The following is a 24,666-nucleotide window of genomic DNA, read 5'->3' as shown; positions in this document are numbered from 1 at the left end:
TTGTGGCCGTTTTTTTGGGGGAGTGATATTGTGGCTGATATGTGTGCGAGGTGATAAAAGTGACGGTGGACGATCTCTTGGGCGTTAGTTTCGCCAAATGTGATCTTTACGACAAAAAAAAGTGGGCAGTCGGTAATATTTTTTCCCAGCGTTAAGCACATGGGGAAAGTAACACGCGGCGATAAGTTTCCAAAAAATGCCCATCAGTTTCTATTTTGTGCCAAAATGGGCGATATATGGGCGCTATTTCATTTCAGCGGTAGAATGGGCGTGAATTGGGCATTAAGCATACAAAAGAAGGAGGTTCGAGCACATTCTCTTTGTTATTTTTTTCCACATCAGCGATGACTTACTAAGATGAGGAGTAATATTAGAAGCAGCAAAGTATGGCACCAGATATAAAAATTGGCTTAAAGAACAAAAAGATAGAAAATGGGAACTTTTTAGGCTGGAAAGAAATTAAGTAGAAAAGTCCAAAGCTTAGTCTCGGTTCCCTTTGCTGCTTTTAATTCACATGATTGGATGAAGGGGGTAAAATTTCTCCTGTCAGTAATTTTAACAAAAACATATACATTTCACACTTGCATTGATTATAATAAAGAAAATGCAACCAGAGTCAAAAGGGTTTAGATCTTGAGCAGGTAGATATGGTTAAATATAAAATAATTAATTTGAACACAAGATACCAAAAGATGCAGGATAGTATATGTTACAAATAGAACAAGGACACTGTGTGCTGATCAGCAAAGGAATTTAGCAATTATAGTGGATAGACCTATGAAACTCAACACAGTGCTTGGTTGTAGTAAAAGAGAAAAAACGATGTACTAGGTTGGAATAACAGAGGTTTAAGTTATCAAGCAAAAGAATTTGCTATGCAACATTTTGGCCAGACAGCATCTGCAGTACAGTGTGCAGTTCTGAAGTGTAATTTTGCAAAGTCAAATTCCTGGTAGGTGAGATACCATTCGGGAAAACAATTTTGAAAAATTACCTCCTGGTCATCTACTCATAGGAAGCATGATATTGGGAGAGTACAGAGGCGAGCATCAAAAATGACTTATTTTATCAGAAATTAAATTATGAGGAAAATTTAAGGAACTTGAGCTGGTTTCCATAGAAAAGAGGAGACTTGAGGGATGACCTAATTGAAATGTTCAAGATTATGGCAAAAACTGACAAAACTGATCCACAAATTGCTCACTGAGCTGAAAGGTTCAAATCCCAAATATGTGACTTAAAAATTAGAAAGTTAGGATTAAGAGAAGTTGGTAGAATTTTGCCATATTCAGGATCAACCTCCTAAATGCTCTCCTTGCCAGCTTCACAAGCTCTACCCTACATAAATTCCAATTTATCAAGAACTCCAGTGCACACATTCTATCCTGCACTATGTTCTGCTCACCTATCACTCCCGTTTTTTCTATCCTCTAATTTCTCTCCAGCCCTCAGTGCATTGATTTCAAAATCCTTGTCCTCATCTATAAATCTCTCCATAGACTTATCCCACCCCATCTTTACAACCTACATCAACCCTTTATCCCAACTTGCGTTCTCTACATTTCCAACCCTGGCCTTTCATACATCTGCCACTCCATTGGCCCCATTAATAGTGGAATCTTCACTCACTATGTCCAGTTCTCTGAAACTCACTCTCTAAAGCCCCATTTTATGACATCTCTTCTCACTTTCTAAACTACCAATTATCAAAAAGGATGGTGCTCATGAGCAATGGAACAGAGTACACCAATTAAAATCAAAGCATAAGTGGTCCTAATGGAGCCAATGTGGGATGATTTCCAACACTCCTGACACTGTTCAGTGAGGAATCATTACATTGAGTATGAATTCAGTTTGGTATTCAACTCAATAATGCATATATTTCAGTATAATAACATTGGAAAAATGATTGTGTAGTATCAGACTTTAAAAAAAAATTTGTGTTTCAATTTGGATTAACATTCAACAATTTAAAAACATTTGAAAATATTTCTCCTTTTCTAGATTCAACAGAGAATCAGATTCATAATTGGCATTGTTTTTCCTTTGAAAAGTCAACTTTAAGGGAAATTAATTTCTTGAATGTGTGATTCAGGATATGAATGCAACTAGATGGTAACCAGAATACGATCAAAAATTTAGACGTCTAAATGAATAGTGGTGATTGGTACCACTGCTGTATTACCGCCAGACACATTTTTAGAAACATTGGGGCAGATTTTGCAGTTGGTGGTGTACCTACGGAGTATGCCATCGGCATCCAAATAGAATATGAACTTATCTGCTGGGGGCCTTCCTTCATGAACTTGCTCTCTGACGCTGCGTTCTCGAGGGCAGCATAAAGGCCCATTGCTCCCAGGGGCACAGCATGTGCAGAAGCATACCTGGGATCACGTGAGTCTGGTGCTCCAATCAGTACACCCAAGAGAAAGTGTCTACCTGCTAATATTTCCTTACTATACAGTACAAATGCACACGAGGCCCATACTTGAGAGAAGGTCACTCTGTGACCAGTAACCTTTATTAGCCAGCACTGAAGTGATGAAGGTGGGTGGAGCTTCCCCTTTTATATCTGAAAGTCCAGGTTAGGAGTGTCTCCCACAAGTTCACCACCTAGTGGTCAATGTTCTCATGGTGTACAACTTAGGTCAGTTTATACATGTGTTACAATGACAGTTGAATACATGACATCACTTCCCCCCAAAGTCTTATTGGGATCACAGGTTAAGTCTCTTTGGTGGTTTACGCTCCCTTGTAGAGCGCCTGAGTTGGGGCTCCGGTTGTTGGGCGCTGGCCTGAGTGTCTGCTGTTTGCGGTGCCTCAGGCCTGTCTGCTGAGTGCATCGGCGCAGTTTTCAGTGCACGGTCTGTGCCGAATTGTATAGTCATAGGCGGCTAACCTGAGTGCCCACCTCTGTATGCGGGCCAATGCACTTTCATTTATGGCCTTGGTTCAGCCAATAGGGACGTTAGGGGTTTGTGATCTGTCTCCAGCTCACATTTCCTGCCAAACAGGTACTGGTGTATTTTCCTTACTGCATATACACATGCAAGCGCTTCCCTTTCTACCATAGCCCCTTTCTGCCTAGGACAGACTTCTGGAGGCATAAGCTACCGCCTGTAACTGATCCTTGGCATTAACATGCTGCAACACACACCCGACCCCATAGGACGATGCATTGCACGTTAAAACAAGTTTTTTACATGGGTCATATAGCGTTAACAGATTGTTGGAGCATAACAAATTGCGTGCTCTATCAAAAGCCCTTTCCTGGCTGTCCCCCCAGACCCAATCGCGACCTTTGCGTAGGAGCACGTGTAGCGGCTCTAACAGCGTGCTCAATTTGGGAAGAAAATTACCAAAATAGTTCAGGAGAACCCAGGAACGAACGCAGCTCCATCGTGTTGCGGGGTCTGGGTGCTCTCTAGATCGCTTCCGTTTTGGATGCAGTAGGTCTGATCCCGTCTGCTGCTACCCTCATCCCCAGGAATTCTACCTCTGGAGCCAGGAAGAGGCACTTCGCCTTTATCAGTCGCAGCCCTACCCAGTCCAGTCTGCGTAGCACCTCCTCCAGGTTGTGGAGGTGTTCTTCAGTATCGCAACCCGTGATGAGGATGTCGTCTTGAAAAACCACCATCCTTGGAATCAACTTGAGGGGGCTTTCCATGTTTCATTGAAAGATCGCGGCGGCCGAGCGAATCCCGAACGGACATCTGTTGTACTCAAACAACCCCTTGTGTGTCGTGATGATGGTCAGCTTCTTTGACTCACTCACCAGCTCCTGGGTCATGTAAGCTGAGGTCAAGTCCAATTTTGAAAAATGTTTGCCACCAGATAGCGAACTTTGCGTAGGAGCACATGTAGCAGCTCTAACAGCGTGCTCAATTTGGGAAGAAAGTTACCAAAATAGTCCTCCACTCTCGGTAGCGGGTACTGGTCTTGGAGTGAAACCCGATTGATGGTGGCCTTGTAATCGCCACATATCCTCACCGACCCATCCGCCTTGAGCACCGGCACAATCGGGCTGGCCCAGTCACTGAATTCGACTGGCGAGATGATGCCTTCCCTCAGCAGGCAGTCTAATTTGCTTTCTATCTTTTCCCGCATCACGTACAGCACCACTCTGGCCTTGTGGTGTACTAGCCTGGCGTCCGGGTTTATGTGAATCACTACCTTAGTCCCCATGAAAGTGCCAATGCCGGGTTGAAATAGTGAGTCAAATTTGTCCAGGAGCTGTGAGCATGATCTTCGCTCCACAGAAGAAATTGCATTAACATCGCCCCATTTCCAGTTCATGACAGCAAGCCAACTCCTCCCCAGCAGTGCGGGACCGTTGCCCGGGACAATCGAGATTGGCAACCTGTTCTCCGAATCTTTGTGGGTCACAACTGTCGTGGTGCTGCCTCGCACCGGAATGATCTCCTTTGTATATGTCCGTAGCTGTGCGTCAATCGGCACTAATTTTGGCCTCCTGGCCTTGGACGCCCACAACTTGTCGAACTGTTTGATACTCATCAGGAACTGGCTGGCCCCCGTGTCTAGCTCCATTGATACTGGAATGCAATTGAGGAGTACTTTCATCATTATCGGTGGCGTCCTGGTGTATGAATTGTATATGTGCTCCACGTGAACTCGTTGAACTTCAGCTTCCAGCGATTTCCCCCAGTGGTCCATTTGGCCTCGTAGGGCTTACATTGGGCCCGTCCTCCTCGTACATCAACCTGGCTGCAGGCTTCCTGCACGTACGCGCCAAGTGACCGCTGACGTTGCAGTTTCTGCAGGTATATTGCTGATACCTGCAAGCTCTGGCTGTGTGTTTGCCTCCACACCTCCAACATGAGCCGTTGTTGGAAACAAAAGGTCCATTACCAGTCGATCGTCTCTGACTGTCTCTGTAACTGTCCTTAAGCGCACCATTGACATGTGTTGATGGTCCCATTACTGGCCGCATTGCCCCTTGTGATGGCATGAATCGCCGTTCAGCTAGCCATCGTCTCTGTTGAATTCCTCCTTTGGGTTCGACTACATGCTCGTGCATATCCGATTGCCCCTGTCTGCCTGGAGAACTGTGTGCCGCATTAACAATGTTGACTCCCTGTCCATTTGCTGCATTTAAACCAAGATTTTTGTCAAACATCATTCTGGTCTCTTCCTCCCCTGAGATAAATGTCTGGGCCATCAAAGCCGCCGTTTCCAGGGTCAAGTCTTTGGTCTCAATCAGTTTCCTGAAAACCCCAGCGTGCCCGATGCCCTCAATAAAAAAGTCTCACAGCATCTCTGCTCTGCATGCATCTGGGAACTTACATAGGCTCGCCAGTCGCCAGAGATCTGCCACGAAGTCTGGAACGCTTTGCCCTTCTCGCCGCCAGTGTGTGTAAAACCGATGTCTCGCCATGTGCATGCTGCTCGCCGGTTTAAAGTGTTCCCCGATCAACTTACTGAGCTCTTCAAAAGTCTTGTCCGCCGGCTTCTCTGGCGCTAGAAGGTCCTTCATCAGGGAGTACGTCCTGGATCCACAAACCATCAGGAGATGAGCCCTGCATTTGTTGGCCGAATCCTGTCCCAGCCATTCCTTAGTGACGAAACTTTGCTGTAGTCTCTCAATAAAATTGTCGCAATCATCACCAACACAGTACCTCTCGTCTGTGCTGCTAGTGGCCATGCTCACGTGGTTTAAATCCCAGTTTCTCGTCGCCAATAATATGTCCTTACTATACAGTACAAATGCACACGAGGCCCATACTTGAGAGAAGGTCACTCTGTGACCAGTAACCTTTATTAGCCAGCACTGAAGTGATGAAGGTGGGTGGAGCTTCCCCTTTTATACCTGAAAGACCAAGTTAGGAGTGTCTCCCACAAGTTCACCACCTCATGGTTAATGTTCTCACGTGTACAACTTAGGTCAGTTTATACATGGATTACAATGACAATTGAATACATGACACCTCCAGTATTGGTAACCTTCTTTATTATGCTTTTCACCCAATGTATTTTCAGAATAATGATAAGGACTAGAGAATAAATAGTTCCAAAATGATCACGCTCTCTCTCTCACACAGATTCACCTAAGAAACTATGGGAATTAATTATTAAATCTAATTTAGGAATTAGAGTTCTGATAAATCATTCAAGCTCTGAAATTTCACATAAAACATGGACAGGTGATACAAACATAAATACAACAGAGCCCAAAGATCTGAAAAATCTATACGTTAATCATTGGCAGTGTTTCGGACAATGTTATAATTCATTCCGGAGCTAATAGAATGCGTAACTGTCTCTATCTAATCCCCTCACGCCTATTTGCATCAACCGTAAACATTTTGAACATAATTGCTGGGAAATTCGCCCAACTTTGCGCCAGCAATTGGGATTTCCAAGGCAGTTTCAAGGCATAACTTGACAGAACGCAAGTTATAGGCAAGTTCGGGATTTAGGGCGTGCGGAAAGTCCAAACTTGCAGTCCATTTCAAAAACGGATGACTGTATACTGGGCGTACGATGTCATACCCATCGCAAGTGCTGGCCCGTTATGAAGCCCTCCCGCTCAGGAGGTGGGAAACTTACAATGCGGTAAGTAGAGATCGAACACAGTCTGACTATTTATTGCTGTCTGAAACCAAAAACTCCACTTTCAAAAGCACTGCATTATTTATTCGCACTTTAATTTGAATCAGTTCTTACAATTAAACTGATATTACTTCAGTAATAAATAATTAAATATTAAAGTGCGCCTTGATATTCTCCTATCCGCTTATGTTAAATCATGCTGACACATACTTTTATTTTATACATATAAATAGGAAGATGGTCGATTTTAAACGTGATTAGTTGAGTTTGCTGGTTGTTAACATTTTGCTGACTGCAGTGCTGCTTCCGTGATGAAATGAACGATCTGCTCAATACTTCAGAGGGCATTCAAGGAAATGTGCTTATTCTTGATCCGGTATAATTACCATTTAGAACAACGAACTGGAACTTGCGTCAATTGGAATCGAATACAAAATGTCATAAATAACATTTGGGAAGATTGAATTCTGCAGTTCATCCTGCAGCTGCGTCTGGCGTTACTCTGTGCAGTCTCGTGTGCTAATCCGCTCTGAATGTTATAGTAGAAACCTTTATTGCACCTTTTCTACAGTTTGCTAGATTGTTAATACGATAACTAGTCAAATCTGTTCAGCAGCAACGACTCCAGCTGATTTCCACATGAGTAACTCTTAAGATTTTGTTGGAAATCCAATTTTTAAACCGTCAGGTTTTCAGACACGTAGCAGCCAACGGTAAAGTACTCCGAGGTGTTCGGCTGTGATAATAAATACAAGGGGTGAAAGTACATTATTTACTGCAATGTTGCAGAATTTAGAAGAGACATTGAAAGTGCAGAGTTTAAAGTTCATAACTAATAAACACAAGTGCAGTAATGTTGTAAGCAACATACTTACTGCTCGCCCTAAAGCAATGTTATTGAGCGGATCTGTAACCCGAGTTGTTTTTCCAACTGTAGTCATTAAATTTGTTTGGCTATTTCATAGACAATACAACAGTTCCGACTTAATATAAATAAAAACAGAAAATGCTGGCAATACTCAGAAGGTCAGGAAGCATCTGTTGAGAGTTCAGGCCCATGACCTTTTGTCAGATCTAGAAAAGGTTATTGATGTAACAGATCTCAAAGAAGTACAGAGCGAGAGGAAGGGGGAGGGGACGAAAGAACAAAAAGGAAGGTCTGTGACAGGGTGAAAGTCAGAAGAGATTAAATGACAAAAGGTATGATTGTATCAGGCAAAATAAGACAAGTAACGAAACAAAAGATAGGTCTAGAATAGGTGAAAATAGATGGAGCAGAATCACTGCCAACAGCTGTCTTCTGAAAAATGGGGGCAGAGGTTATGATTTGAAATTGCTGAAATCGATGTTGTGTCCAGAAGGCTGCAATGTGCCGAATTGAAAGATGAGATGCTATTCTCAAGTTTATGTTGAGCTTCGTTGGAACAATATAGGAGACCGAGGAAGGAGAGGTCAGAGTATGAGGCCGAGGACAGAGAGGTCAGAGTAGGAGTAGAGCAGAGAATTAAAGCGACAGGGAATTAGAAATTCGGGGTCACGCTTGCCGACTGAAAAGAGCTGCTCCGCAAAGTGGTCACCCAATCTACGTTTGGTCTCCCCAATAGAGAGGAGACCACATCGTGAGCAGCTTATGGGATTAGGGAAAAGACATAAAAGAGAAAAACTATTAAAACATAGTTTAAAAAAAAATATGCAACATTAATTTTCTTCTGAGGGAATAAGACCCCACACGTAAAATTATTTTTTCGGAGCCAGAGAAGTTGTTCAGCAGTAATTATCACTTACTACGCCATTAAAAACTCAGTTACTCCTGATTGTCCAAGGATTAACTTTTTAAATTTGTCTTTAGAGCAATAATAGTGGGTAATTAGCCAAAGTACACACCATAACAGTGATCTCTGTGCAAATTCCATTGGCACCCTGTGGAGGAGCAAGGTATCACAAACAGCAACTTCCATATTTCCCCATTTAACTGCGTACATGCAGACACCGGAGGTTGCTGTCAGTTTTACCCAGTAATAATTTCCTTGAACAGTACATTGTAGAACCAACCAGGGAGCAGGCTATCTTAGATCTGGTACTGTGTAATGAGACAGGATTAATAAATGATCTTAGTAAAGTATCCTCTAGGAAAGAGTGATCATGGCATGATTGAATTTCAAATTCAGTTGGAGGGTGAGAGAGTTGGATCTCAAACCAGAGTCCTAAGCTTAAATAAAGGAGACTACAAAAGTATGAAGGCAGAGTTGGCTAAAGTGGCCTGGGAAATTGGATTAAAGTGGAAGACGGTTGATGAGCAGTGGCGATATTTAAGGAGAGATTTCATAACTCTCAACAAAAATATATTCCAATGAGAAAGAAAGACATTTAAGAGAAGGGATAACCATCTGTGGCTAACTAAGAAAATAAAGGATGGTATCAAATTGAAAACAATGGCATACAAAGTGGCCCAGACAAGTGAGAGGCCAGAGGATTGGGAACATTTTAAAAACCAGCACAAAACGACTAAAAAAATAATGAGAGGGAAGATAGATTATGAAAGTAAGCTAGCAATAAATATAAAAACAGATAGTAAGAGTTCCTACAGGTATATAAAGAGGAAGAGAGTGGCTAAAGTAAATGTTGGTCTCTTATAGGATGAGTCTGGGGAATTAATAATAGGGAACATGGAGATGGCAGAGACTTTGAACAAATATTTTGTATCGGTCATCACGGTAGAAGAAATTAAAAACTTCCCAATAATGGATAATCAAGAGGCTATTGGGAGGGAGGAACTTAAAACAATCACTGTCACTAAAGAAGTAGTACTTGGTAAAATAATGGGATTAAAGGGGGACAAGTCCCCTGGACCTGATGGCTTTCATCCTAGGGTCTTAAAGAAGTGGCTGCAGAGATAGTGGATGTATTGTTTGTAATGTACCAACATTTCCTGGATTTTGGGGAGGTCCCAGTGGATTGGAAAACTGCAAATGTAACACCCCTACTTAAAAAAGGCGGCAGACAGAAAGCAGGAAACTCTAGACCAGTTAGCCTAACATCGGGAAAATGCTGAAGTCCATTATTAAGGAAGCAGTAGCAGGACATTTGGAAAAGCATAATTTAGTCAAGCAGAGTCAGCATGGTTTTATGAAAGGGAAATCATGTTTGACAAATTTGCTGAAGTTCTTTGAGGATATAACAAGCAGGGTGGATAAAGAGGAACCAGTGGATGTGGTGTATTTGGATTTCCAGAAGGCATTCGATATGGTACCACATAAAAGGTTACTGCACAAGATGAAAGTTCACGGGGTTGGGGGTAATATATTAGCATGGATAGAGGATTGGCTAACTAACAGAAAACAGAGAGTCGGGATAAATGGGTCATTTTCCGGTTGGCAAACAGTAACTAGTGGGGTGCGACAGGGATCGGTGCTGGGGCCTCAACTATTTACAATCTATATTAATGATTTGGATGAAGGGACTGAGTGTAATGTAGCCAAATTTGCTGATGATACAAAGATGGGTGGAAAAACAAGTTGTGAGGAGGATACAAAAAATCTGCAAAGGGATATGCTGCCTCCCTGGTGCAAGGGTCAAGGATGTCTCCGAGCGAGTGCAGGACATTCTGAAAAGGGAGGGAGAACAGCCAGTTGTCGTGGTGCACATTGGTACCAACGACATAGGTAAAAAAAAGGGATAAGGTCCTACGAGACGAATTTAAGGAGCTAGGAGTTAAATTAAAAAGTAGGACCTCAAAAGTAGTAATCTCGGGATTGCTACCAGTGCCACGTGCTAGTCAGAGTAGGAATCGCAGGATAGCACAGATGAATACGTGGCTTGAGCAGTGGTGCAGCAGGGAGGAATTCAAATTCGTGGGGCATTGGAACAGGTTCTGGGGGAGCTGGGACCAGTACAAACCAGATGGTCTGCACTTGGGCAGGACCGGAACCAATGTCCTAGGGGGAGTGTTTGCTAGTGCTGTTGGTGAGGAGTTAAACTAATATGGCAGGGGGATGGGAACCAATACAGGGAGACAGAGGGAAACAAAAAGGAGACAAAAACAAAAGACAGAAAAGAGATGAGTAAAAGTGGAGGGCAGAGAAACCAAAGGCAAGAAACAAAAAGGGCCACTGAATATAAAAGGGCTGCAGGAGGGGTAAAAACTAAAAATCACGGTTTAAAAACTAGGATGAAAACACTCTACCTAAATGCACGCAGCATTAGAAATAAAGTAAATGAGTTGATGGCACAAATCATTACAAATGGGTATGATTTGGTGGCCATTACAGAAACATGGTTGCAAGAAGGCCAAGACTGGGAATTAAACATACAGGGGTATCTGGCGATTCAGAAAGATAGGCAAGAAGGGAAAGAAGGTGGGGTAGCTCTGTTAATAAAGGATGATATCAGGGCAGTTGTGAGGGATGATATTGGCTCCAATGAACAAAATGTGGAATCATTGTGGGTGGAGATTAGAGATAGTAAGGGGGAAAAGTCACTGGTCGGCATAGTTTATAGGCCCCCAAATAATAACTTCATGGTGGGGCGGGCAATAATCAAGGGAATAATGGAGGCATGTGAAAAAGGAACGGCAGTAGTTATGAGGGATTTTAACCTACATATCGATTGGTCAAATCAAATCGCAGGGGGTAGCCTGGAGGAGGAATTCATAGAATGCACACGAGATTGTTTCTTAGAACAGTATGTAACAGAGCCTACAAGGGAGCAAGCCATTTTGGATCTGGTCCTGTGTAACGAGACAGGAAAAATAAATGATCTCCTCGTAAAAGATCCTCTCGGAATGAGTGATCACAATATGGTTGAATTTGTAATACAGATTGAGGATGAGGAAGTTGTGTCAGAAACAAGCGTACTATGCTTAAACAAAGGTGACTACAGTGGGATGAGGGCAGAGTTGGCTAAAGTAGACTGGAAACAAAGACTAAATGGTGGCACAATTGAGGAACAGTGGAGGACTTTTAAGGAGCTCTTTCATAATGCGCAACAAAAATATATTCCAGTGAAAAAGAAGGGCGGCAAGAGAAGAGATAACCAGCCGTGGATAACCAAGGAAATAAAAGAAAGTATCAAATCAAAGACCAATACGTATAAGGTGGCCAAGGTTAGTGGGGAAACTAGAGGATTGGGAAAATTTTAAGCAACAGCAAAGAATGACTAAAAAAGCAATAAAGAAAGGGAAGATAGATTACGAAGGTAAACTTGCGCAAAACATAAAAACAGATAGTAAAAGCTTTTACAGATATATAAAACGGAAAAGAGTGACTAAAGTAAATGTTGGTCCCTTAGAAGATGAAAAGGGGGATTTAATAATGGGAAATGTGGAAATGGCTGAGACCTTAAACAATTATTTTGCTTCCGTCTTCACAGTGGAAGACACAAAAACCATGCCAAAAATTGCTGGTCATAGGAATGTGGGAAGGGAGGACCTTGAGATGATCATTATCACTAGGGAGGTAGTGCTGGACAGACTAATGGGACTGAAGGTAGACAAGTCCCCTGGTCCTGATGAAATGCATCCCAGGGTATTAAAAGAGATGGCGGAAGTTATAGCAGATGCATTTGTTATAATCTACCAAAATTCTCTGGACTCTGGGGAGGTACCAGCGGATTGGAGAGCAGCTAATGTAACGCCTCTGTTTAAAAAAGGGGGCAGGCAAAAGGCAGGTAACTATAGTTTAACATCTGTCGTGGGGAAAATGCTTGAAACTATCATTAAGGAAGAAATAGCGGGACATCTGGATAGGAATAGTGCAATCAAGCAGACACAGCATGGATTCATGAAAGGGAAATCATGTTTAACTAACTTACTGGAATTCTTTGAGGATATAACGAGCATGGTGGATAGAGGTGTACCAATGGATGTGGTGTATTTAGATTTCCAAAAGGCATTCGATAAGGTGCCACACAAAAGGTTACTACAGAAGATAAAGGTACGTGGAGTCAGAGGAAATGTATTAGCATGGATAGAGAATTGGCTGGCGAACAGAAAGCAGAGAGTCGGGATAAATGGGTCCTTTTCGGGTTGGAAATCAGTGGTTAGTGGTGTGCCACAGGGATCAGTACTGAGACCACAACTGTTTACAATATACATAGATGACCTAGAAGAGGGGACAGAGTGTAGTGCAACAAAATTTGCAGATGACACTAAGATTAGTGGGAAAGCGGGTTGTGTAGAGGACTCAGAGAGGCTGCAAGTAGATTTGGATAGGTTAAGCGAATGGGCTAAGGTTTGGCAGATGGAATACAATGTCAGAAAGTGTGAGGTCATCCACCTTGGGAAAAAAAACAGTAAAAGGGAATATTATTTGAATGGGGAGAAATTACAACATGCTGTGGTGCAGAGGGACCTGGGGGTCCTTGTGCATGAATCCCAAAAGGTTAGTTTGTAGGTGCAGCAGGTAATCAGGAAGGCAAATGGAATGTTGGCCTTCATTGCGAGAGGGATGGAGTACAAAAGCAGGGAGGTGTTGCTGCAACTGTATAAGGTATTGGTAAGGCTGCACCTGGAGTACTGCGTGCAGTTTTGGTCACCTTACTTAAGGAAGGATATACTAGCTTTGGAAGGGGTACAGAGACGATTCACTAGGCTGATTCGAGAAACGAGGGGGTTACCTTATGATGATAGATTGAGTAGACTGGGTCTTTACTCCTTGGAGTTCAGAAGGATGAGGGGTGATCTTATAGAAACATTTAAAATCATGAAAGGGATAGACAAGATAGAGGCAGAGAGGTTGTTTCCATTGGTGGGGGAGACTAGAACTAGGGGGCACAGCCTCAAAATACGGAGGAGCCAATTTAAAACCGAGTTGAGAAAGAATTTCTTCTCCCACAGGGTTGTGAATCTGTGGAATTCTCTGCCCAAGGAAGCAGTTGAGGCTGGCTCATTGAATGTTTTCAAGTCAAAGATAGATAGATTTTTAAGCAATAAGGGAATTAAGGGTTACGGGGAGAGGGCGGGTAAGTGGAGCTGAGTCCACGACCAGATCAGCCATGATCTTATTGAATGGCGGAGCAGGCTCGAGGGGCTAGATGGCCTACTCCTGTTCCTAATTCTTATGTCCTTATGTTCTTATATAGACAGGCTAAGTGAGTGGGCAAAAATTTGGCGAATGGAGTATGATGAGGGAAAGTGTGAGGTTATCCACTTTGGCAGAAAAAAATAAAAAAGCAAATTATAATTTAAATGGAGAAAAATTACAAATTGCTGCAGTACAGAGGGACCTGGGGGCCATTGTGCATGAAACACAAAAAATTAGAATGCAGATACAGCAAGTAATTAGGATGGCAAATGAAATGTTGGTCTTTATTGCAAGGGGGATAGAGTATAAAAGCAGAGAAGTCCTGCTACAACTGTACAGGGTATTGGTGAGGCTACATCTGGAGTACTGCGTACAGTTTTGGTCTCCTTATTTAATGCAGTGGAGACAGTTCAATGAAGGTTCACTCAGTTGATTCCTGAGATGAAGGGGTTGACTTATAAAGAAAGGTTGAGCAGGTTGGGCCTGTACTCGTTGGAGTTCAGAAGAATGAGAGGTGATCTTATTGAGACATATAAAATAATGAGGGGACTCGACAAGGTAGATGCAGAGAGGATGTTTCCACTCATGGGGGAATCTAGAACTAGGGGACATAGATTTAGAATAAGGGGTCGCCCATTTAAAACTGAGATGAGGAAGAATTTCTTCTCTCAGAGAGTTGTAAATCAGTGGAATTCTCGTCTCCAGAGAGCTGTGGAGGCTGGGTCATTGAATATATTTAAGGCAGAACTAGACAGATTTTTGAGCGATAAGTGAGTCAAGGATAAGGGGGAGCAGGCAGGGAAGTGGAACTGAGCCCATGATCAGTTCAGACATGATTTTATTAAATGGCGGAGCAGGCTCGAGGGGCCAAATGGCCTATTCCTGCTCCTATTTCTTAATTTCTTATGTTCTTATATCGGTGAGTGTCGACAGCCTTGTCAGTATTAGTACAGCAAAATCCGAGCCATTGAGTTCAACAGTTTCAGATCTTAACCTCTGCTCCCATTTTTGCGGACAGCAGCTATTGGCAATGATTCTGCTCATGCCATTTACGCTTCCTCTAGACCCATCTTTTGCTTCTTTACTGATCCCATTACCACCATCCTTTGCATTGCTCCATCATCCCTTTTGCATTTAATCTCTCCTGTCTTCCACCCTATCACAGACTTCCCTTTTGTTCTTTCCTCCCCTCCCCCTTTCACTGCCTCTCGACTTGCTTAAAACGTGTTGCATTTCAAACTTTTTCTCGTTCTGATGAAAGGTCATCGACCTGAATCATTAACTCTGTTTCTGTCTCCACAGATGCTGCCTGATCTGCTGAGTATTTCCAGCATTTTCAGATTTCCAGCATCTGAACTATTTTACTTTTGTTGTTGTCCCGTCTTGCTTTTCTTCACACTTTTCTCTGACGGGTTGATACACAGAACCCGAGAATATTCACTTTTATTCACCATGTTGCAATTTAGCTCCCTTGACTTGTACTTTCCTGTGTCCCTATATAATTTGTGTAGATTATGGCAGGGATGGGGTATGGCGGGGGTGGGGGAGGTAAATTGTTTTTTGGGACCGACCAAATGGACTGCAGTTTTATCCAGTCCTATAATTCACCTCAATCATTTGCCTACTCTCCTGGTGTCTTTCCAACCTCTGTTGCTGTATTTGTACAGATCACAAATGTTTTTGCAACGTGCACTAATGAACCACTAATTTAATGAAGACTCCCTGTTCTCCCATCAAAGTCTCTTCACTGTGCTGATAATAGGACTAACAGCTCGAGTCACATTATATATAATCTCAGCATCTGAATGATCCAGTTTGGAATAATCTGCTATAAACATACTTCATGTTCGAAGTTGTCTGTCCTGTTTTCGTTTTCTAAATTAGTGACTAATGTTCCAGTACAACATTACATGATACAATCTTCAGCATTTTGTTTGCTGCTGTGCTTCTTGTGGCTTTCAATAATCTCAAAATCAGAGTCAAGATTAGATTCAGGAGAGATGGGCAGTTCTTCAACCTTAGAAGCTAGCAGAAAAGTGCTGGACGACCTTATTCCTGCACTCCTATTTGCCGATGACTGTGCTCTCATGACCTCTTCTGGGATGATATGCAAATAATCATGAACTACTTTGCAATGGCTAGCATACAATTTGGCACGACTATCAGCCTTAAACACATGATACTCTTCCAACCAGCCCCAGGCAAGGATTAAACTCTACTCACCATCACTATTGGTAATCACAAACTTCAAAGCATGGACAGATTCACCTACCTGGATCGCACCATGTCTAAAGAAGTCCATATTGATACAGAAGTATCCTGCAGAAACATCAAAGCCAGCTGAGCTGTTAGCGCCTCTGGGACAAGAAAGGAATCAGCCTGGAGACCATGCTCAAAATATATAGGGCTGCCATTCTGACGACCCTGCTTTATGCCTGTGAAACTTGGACAACATATGCATATCACATTAAGAAACTGATTCACTTTCATCTATGCTGCCTGAGAGGACTAGTGAAGATCAGATGACAAGAAAATTACATAGGATTACATAGGATATATACAGCACAGAAAATGGCCATTTGGCCTAACCAGTCTGCTCGAGCCACCTCCCATCTTTCCTCATCTAAATCTATCAGCATAATCCTCTATTTCCTTCTCCCTCATACGCTTGTCTAGCCTCCTCTTAAATACATCTATACTAATTGCTTCAACCACTCCCTGTGGTAGCGAATTTCACATTCTCACCACTCTTTGAGTAAAGAAGTTTCATCTAAATTTCCTATTGGATTTCTTGGTAACTATCTTATATTGATGGCCTCTAGTTATGCTCTTCCCCACAAGTGGAAACATTCTCTCTGTATCCACTCTATCAAAAGCTTTTATAATTTTAAACACTTCCATTAGGTTACCTCAGCCTTCTTTTTTCAAGTGAAAAGAGACCCAGCCTGTTCATTCTTTCCTGATATGTACACCCTCGCATTTATGATATCATCCTTATCTGCACCCTCGCCAGTGCCTCTATATACTTTTTATAATGTGGCGACTAGAACTCTAAATGTGGTCTAACCACGATTCAATACAGGTTAAGCATAACTTCCCTACTTTTCAATTCTATACCTCTGGAAATAAATCCGAGTGCATGGTTTACTTTTTTTATGGCCTTGCTAACCTGTGTTACAACCTGTAGCAATTTGTTTATTTGTACTCCGAGATCCCTTTGTTCCTCTACCCCACCTAGACTCTCACCCTCCAAGTAATAAGTGACCTCCCTATTTTTCCTACCAAAATATAATACCTCACTTGTATCTGTGATAAAAGATCCCTGACACCAAAGTTATTAAAATGGCTGCCAAGCATAGATACTTTGATCATGAAGGCATGACTATGCTGGTCAGGTCAGATGATGTGAATGTCTGATGAATGAATCCCGATGATCTTTTATGGTGCATTGACAACTGGGAAGCAATCTCATGGTGGAAAGCTAAAGAGATATAAAGACTGCATAAAACCATGCTAAATGGGTGTGCATAAGTGGGAATAACTTGCTCAAGATAAGAAAGAATGGAGAAAATCCATCCATGACAGCACCTCCTTCTATGTGGCCCATCACATTGCTGGTGCTCAATGTATATGCCAGGTGAGGAAGTCTAGCCTGAAAAATCAAGATCCCCAACCTGATATATCTGGAATCCCTGTTCACTCTGTGGATGCTTATTCCTAGAAACATTGATCTAATCAATGAGATTGATGTTATGTCAAAATTAGATTATTTTGACTGACTTCTTCAATGTTGAAGGGATAACAGAATACAATAAAATACACAATACAAATAGAATTATAAATAAATATTATTTTACCTTCTCTATTTAACACTAATGTCCTATAGGGAAGAGAATCTGCTGTCCTTATTAGGTCTGGCTTATATCTGACTCCAGAGCCACAGCAATGTGATTGACTATTAACTGGCCTCTGAAGTGGCCTAGCAAGTCACTTAATTACACCAAACTGCTACAAGAAAAAATAATAAGAATAAAAATGTCAGACCACCCAACATTGACCCAGGCACTGGCTTCAGACATAACAAAGGCACACCCAGCCCAGTGGACCCTGCAAAGTCCTCCTTACTAACATCTGGGCACGTGCCAAAATTGGGAAAGCTGCCCCACAAACTAGTCAAGCAACAATCTGACATAGACATGCTCACAGAATCATACCATTCAGCCAATGTCCCAGACTCCTCCATCATCATCCCTGGGTATGATCTGTCCCACAGGCAGGACAGACCCACCAAAGGTGGCGGCACAGTGGTATACATTCAGGAGGGAGTGGCCCTGGGAGTCCTCAACATTGACTCTGGACCCCATAACATCTCACGGGAAGGCAACCTCCTGCTGATTACCACCTACTACCATCTCTCAGCTGATGAAGCAGTACTCGCCCATGTTGAATACCACTTGGAAGAAGCACTGAGCGTAGCAAGGGCACAGAATGTAATTTGAGTGGGGGACGTCAATGTCCATCACCAAGAGTGGCTCAGAAGCACCACTACTGACTGAGCTGGCATAGTGCTGAAGGACATAACTGCCAGACTGGGCTTGTGGCAGGTAATGAGAGAATCAACACAAGGAGAAAACCTACTTGACCTCGTCCTCACCAATCTACCTGTTACAAATACATTTGTCCATGATAATATCTTGGTAGCGGTGACCACCGCACAGTCCTTGTGGAGACGAAGTCCTGTCTTAACAATGAGGACGCACTCCATAATATTACGTGGTACTACCACTGTGCTAAATAGAATACATTCAGAACAGATCTAGCAGCTCAAAACTAGGTATCTATGAGGCACTGTCAGCCATCAGCAGCAGCAGATTTTTTTTTTCATTCGTTCCTGGGATGTAGGCATCACTGGCAAGGCCAGTATTTATTGCCCATCCCTAATTGCCCTCGAGAAGGTGGTGGTGATCTGCCTTCTTGAAACGCCACAGTCCTTGGTATGAAGCTACTCCCATAATGTTGTTAGGGAGGGAGTTCTAGTATTTTGACCCAGCAACGATGAAGGAACGGCGATATATTTCCAAATCAAGATGGTGTCTAACTTGGAGGTGATGGTGTTCCCACTCATCTGCTGCCTTTGTCCTAGGTGGTAGAAGTCACGGGTTTGGGAGATGCTGATGAAGAAGCCTTGGCAAATTTCTGTAGTGCATCTTCTAGATGGTACACACTGCAGCCATGGTCGGAGTGGTGGAGAGAGTAAATGTTTAAGGTGGTGGATAAGGTACCAATCAAATGGGCTGCTTTGTCCTGGATGGTGATCGTGATGAGCTTTTGAGTGTTGTTGGAGCTGTACTCATCCAGGCAAGTGGAGAGTATTCCATCACACTCCTGACTTATGCCTTGTAGATGGTGGAAAGGCTTTGGGGAGTCAGGAGGTGAGACACTTGCCACAGAATACCCAGCCTCTGACCTGCTCTTGTAGCCACAGTATTTATGAGGCTGGTCCAGTTAAGTTTATAACATAAAGAACATAAGAAATAGGAAGAGGTGTAGGCCATACGGCTCCTCGAGCCTGCTCCGCCATTCAATAAGATCATGGCTGATCTGATCATGGACTCAGCTCCACTTCCCCGCTTGCTCTCCATAACCCCTTATCCCCATATCTTTTAAGAAACTGTCTATTTCTGTCTTAAATGTATTCAATTTCCCAGCTTCCACAGCTCTCTGAGGCAGCGAATTCCACAGATTTACAACCCTCTGAGAGAATAAATTCCTCCTCATCTCAGTTTTAAATGGGCGGCCCTTATTCTAAGGTCATGCCTTCTAGTTCTAGTCTCCCCCATCAGTGGAAACATCCTCTCTGCATCCGCCTTGTCAAGCCCCCTCATAATCTTATACATTTCGATAAGATCACCTCTCATTCTTCTGAATTCCAATGAGTAGAGGTCCAACCTACTCAACCTTTCCTCATAAGTCAACCCTCTCATCCCCGGAATCAACCTAGTGAACCTTCTCTAAACTGCCTCGAAAGCAAGTATTTCCTTTCGTAAAAATGGAAACCAAAACTGCATTCAGTATTCCAGGTGTGGCCTCACCAATACCTTGTATAGCTGCAGCAAGACTTCACTGCCTTTATACTCCATCCCCTTTGCAATAAAGGCCAAGATACCATTGGCCTTTCTGATCACTTATAGTCAATGGTGACCCTCAGGATGTTGATGGTGGGGGATTCAGCAATGACAATGCTGTTTGAATGTCATAGGGAGGTGGTTAGACTCTAGCTCATTGGAGATTGTCATTGCCTGGCACTTGTGTGGCACGAATGTTACTTGCCACTTATCAACCCAAGCCTGAATGTTGTCTGGGTCTTGCTGCATGGGAACAGTTGCAAATGGAAATGAACAGTGTGCAATCAGTGAACATCCCCACTTCCAACTTTATGATGGCGGTTAAGTCATTGATGAAGCAACTGGAGATGGTTAGGCATAGGATACTGCCCTGAGGAACTCCTGTCCCGATGTCTTGGGGCTAAGATAATTGACCTCCAACAACCACAACCATTTTCATTTGTGCTAGGTATGACTCCTGCCAGTGGAACATTTTCCCTCTGATTTCCATTGAATTCAATTTTACTAGGGTTACATGATGCGACGATCAGTCAAATGCTACATACATATCAAGTCTCACCTCAACTCTGGAATTCAGGTTGGATTCTGCCAGGACCACTTGGCTCCAGAACTCATTACAGCCCTGGTCCAAACATGGACAAAAGAGCTGAATTCCTGAGATGAGGTGAGAGTGACTGCCCTTGACATCAAGGCAGCATTTGGCCAAGTATGGCATCAAGGAGTCCTAATAAAACTGAAGTCAATGGGAATCAGGTGGAAAATTCTCCACTGACTGGAGTCATACCTAACACAAACATTCACTCTCTCCACCACCGGCGTATCGTGGCTGCAGTGTGTACCATCTACAAGATGCACTGCAGCAACTCGCCAAGGCTACTTCGGCAGCACCTCCCAAACCCGCATACTCTGCCACCTAGATGGACAAGGGCAGCAGGCGCATGGGAACACCACCACCTCCTCGTTCCCCTCCAAGTCACACGCCATCCTGATTTGAAATAATATTACCATTCCTTCATCTTCGCTGGGTCAAAATCCTGGAACTCCCTCCCTAACATCTCTGTGGGAGTACCTTCACCACACAGACTGTAGCGGTTCAAGAAGGCGGCTCACCGCCATCTTCTCAAGGGCAATTAGATATGGGCAATAAATGCTGGCCTAGCCAGCAATGCCCACATTCCATGAATGAATTAAAAAAAAGACTGGTGGGGTGAGAATTGGCCTCATTGGATTTGAACCGGTTTTTGTGGATAGGACATACCTGGGCAGTTTTCCACATTGTTGGGTAGATGCCAGTGTTGTAGCTGTACTGGAACAGCATGGCTAGAGGTGTGCTAGTTCTGACAGCCGGGATGTTGTCGGAGCCCATTGCCTTGCTGTGCCCAGTGCGTTCAGCCGTTTCTTGATATCACGTGGCGTGAAGTTTCACTTCTGTGATGGCAGGGAGCTCAGGAGGAGGCCGAAATCGATCATCCACTCGGCACTTCTGGCTGAAAATGGTTTCAAATATTTCAGTCTTGTCTTTTGCACTCAGTTGCTGGACTCTGCCATCATTGAGGATGGGGATATTCATAGAGCCTCCTCCTCCTGTTAATTGTTTAATTGTCCATCACCATTCACAAGTGGAGGTGGCAGGACTGCAGAGTTTTGATCTGATCCATTGATTATGGGATCGCTTACCTCCATCTATAGCATGCTGCTTCCGCTGTTTAGCATGTATAAAATTCTGTGATGCAGCTTCCCCGGGTTGGCAGCTCATTTTTATGTATGCCTGGTCTTGTTCCTGGAATGCTCTTCTGCACTCCTCATTGAACCAGGGTAGGTCCCCTGGCTTGATGGTAATGCTAGGAGTATTCAGAATAAGGTGGACGAATTAACTGCGTAGACAGCAGTTAATGGGTATGATGTAATTGGTATTATGGAGACATGGCTCCAGAGTGGCCAAGGCTGAGAACTCAACATCCAGGAGTATTCAACATTTAGGAAGGATCGGCCGAGAGGAAAAGGAGGCAGGGTGGCGTTGCTGGTTAAGAGGAAATTAATGCAACAGTAAGGAGGGACATTAGCCTGGACGATGTAGAATCGGTATGGATGGATCTGCGGAATACCAAAGGGCAGAAAACGCTAGTTGTGTACAGACCACCAAACAGTAGTAGTGAGGTTGGGGACAGCATCAAACAAGAAATAAGGGATGTGTGCAATAAAGGTACAGCAGTTATCATGGGCGACTTTAATCTACATATTGATTGGGCTAACCAAACTGGTAGCAAAACGGTGGAGGAGGATTTCCTGGAGTGTATTAGGGATGCATTCCTAGACCAATATGTCGAGGAACCAACTAGAGAGCTATCCATCCTAGACTGGGTGATGTGTAATGAGAAGGGACTAATTAGCAATCTTGTTGTGCGAGGCCCCTTGGGGAAGAGTGACCATAATATGGTAGAATTCTTTATTAAGATGGAGAGTGACACAGTTAACTCGGAAACTAGGGTCCTGAACTTAAGCAAAGGTAACTTCAATGGTTTGAGGCGTGAATTGGCTAGAATAGACTGGCAAAGGATACTTAAAGGGTTGACGGTGGATAAGCAATGGCAAACATTTAAAGATCACATGGATGAACTTCAGCAATTGTACATCCCTGTCTGGAGTAAAAATAAAATGGGGAAGGTGGCTCAACCATGGCTAACAAGGGAAATTAAGGATAGTGTTAAATCCAAGGAAGAGGCATATAAATTGGCTAGAAAAAGCAACAAACCTGAGGACTGGGAGAAACTTAGAATTCAACAGAGGAGGACTAAGGGTTTAATTAAGAGGGGGAAAATAGAGTACGAGAGGAAGCTTGCAGGGAACATAAAAACTGACTGCAAAAGCTTCAAAAATATGTGAAGAGAAAAAGATTAGTGAAGACAAACATAGGTCCCTTGCAGTCGGATTCAGGTGAATTTATAATGGGGAACAAAGAAATGGCAGACCAATTGAATAAATACTTTAGTTCTGTCTTCACGAAGGAAGACACAAATAACTTTCCGAATGTACTAGAGGACAGTGGGTCTAGTGAGAAGGAGGAACTGAAGGATATCCTTATTAGGCAGAAAATTGTGTTAGGGAAATTGATGGGATTGAAGGCTGATAAATCCCCGGGGCCTGATAGTCTGCATCCCAGAGTACTTAAGGAAGTGGCCCTAGAAATAGTGGATGCATTGGTAATCATTTTCCAACAGTCTATCGACTCTGGATCAGTTCCTATGGACTGGAGGGTAGCTAATGTAACACCACTTTTTAAAAAGGGAGGGAGAGAGAAAACGAGGCATTTTGACCGGTTAGCCTGACATCAGTAGTGGGGAAAATGTTGGAATCAATCATTAAGGATGAAATAGCAGTGCATTTGGAAAGCAGTGACAGGATCGGTCCAAGTCAGCATGGATTTATGAAAGGAAAATCATGCTTGACGAATCTTCTGGAATTTTTTTCAGGATGTAACTAGCAGAGTGGACAAGGGAGAACCAGTGGATGTGGTGTATTTGGACTTTCAAAAGGCTTTTGACAAGGTCCCGCACAAGAGATTGGTGTGCAAAATCAAAGCGCATGGTATTGGGGGTAATGCACTGACGTGGATAGAGAACTGGTTGGCAGACAGGAAGCAGAGAATCGGGATAAACGGGTCCTTTTCAGAATGGCAGGCAGTGACTAGTGGAGTTCCACAGGGCTCAGTGCTGGGACTCCAGCTCTTTACAATATACATTAACGATTTAGATGAAGGAATTCAGTGTAATATCTCCAAGTTTGCAGATGACACTAAACTGGGTGGCGGTGTGAGCTGTGAGGAGGACGCTAAGAGGCTGCAGGTTAGGTGAGTGGGCAAATGCATGGCAGATGCAGTATAATGTGGATAAATGTGAGGTTATCCATTTTGGGGGCAAAAACACAAAGGCAGAATATTATCTGAATGGCGGCAGATTAGGAAAAGGGGAGGTGCAACGAGACCTGGGTGTCATGGTTCATCAGTCATTGAAAGTTGGCATGCAGGTACAGCAGGCGATGAAGAAGGCAAATGGTATGTTGGCCTTCATAGCTAGGGGATTTGAGTATAGGAGCAGAGAGGTCTTACTGCAGTTGTACAGGGCATTAGTGAGGCCTCACCTGGAATATTGTGTTCAGTTTTGGTCTCCTAATCTGAGGAAGGACGTTCTTGCTATTGAGGGGGTGCAGCGAAGGTTCACCAGACTGATTCCAGGAATGGCTGGACTGTCATATGAGGAAAGACTGAATCAACTGGGCTTATATTCACTGGAGTTTAGAAGGATGAGAGGGGATCTCATAGAAACGTATAAGATTCTGACGGGACTGGACAGGTTAGATGCAGGAAGAATGTTTCCGATGTTGGGGAAGTCCAGAACCAGGGGACACAGTCTAAGGATAAGGGGTAGACCATTTAGGACTGAGATGATGAGAAACTTCTTCACTCAGAGAGTTGTTAACCTGTGGAATTTCCTACTGCAGAGAGTTGTTGTTGCCAGTTCATTGGATATATTCAAGAGGGAGTTAGATATGGCTCTTACGGCTAAGGGGATCAAGGGGTATGGAGAGAAAGCAGGAAAGGGGTAATGAGGGAATGATCAGCCATGATCTTATTGAATGGCGGTGCAGCTCAAAGGGCCAAATGGCCTACTCCTGCACTTATTTTCTATGTTTCTATGTTTCTATGTAGAGTGAGGGATAAGCCTTTGCACCATTTACAAGGCACGTCAGAAGTGTGGTGGAAAACTCTCCACTTGCCTGGATGAGTGCAGCTCCAACAACACTGAAGAAGCTCGACACCATCCAAAACATCGCAGTTTGTTGGCACCCCTTCCACCACCTTAATCATTCACTCCCTCCACAACCGACGCAGTGTGTACCATCTACAAGATGCATTGCAGCAACTCGCTAAGGCTTCTTCGATAGCACTTCTGGCT

Source organism: Pristiophorus japonicus, chromosome 4 (genome assembly GCF_044704955.1).
Source record: "Pristiophorus japonicus isolate sPriJap1 chromosome 4, sPriJap1.hap1, whole genome shotgun sequence".
Taxonomy (NCBI): domain Eukaryota; kingdom Metazoa; phylum Chordata; class Chondrichthyes; family Pristiophoridae; genus Pristiophorus; species Pristiophorus japonicus.
Note: the sequence above shows the minus strand (reverse complement) of the source record.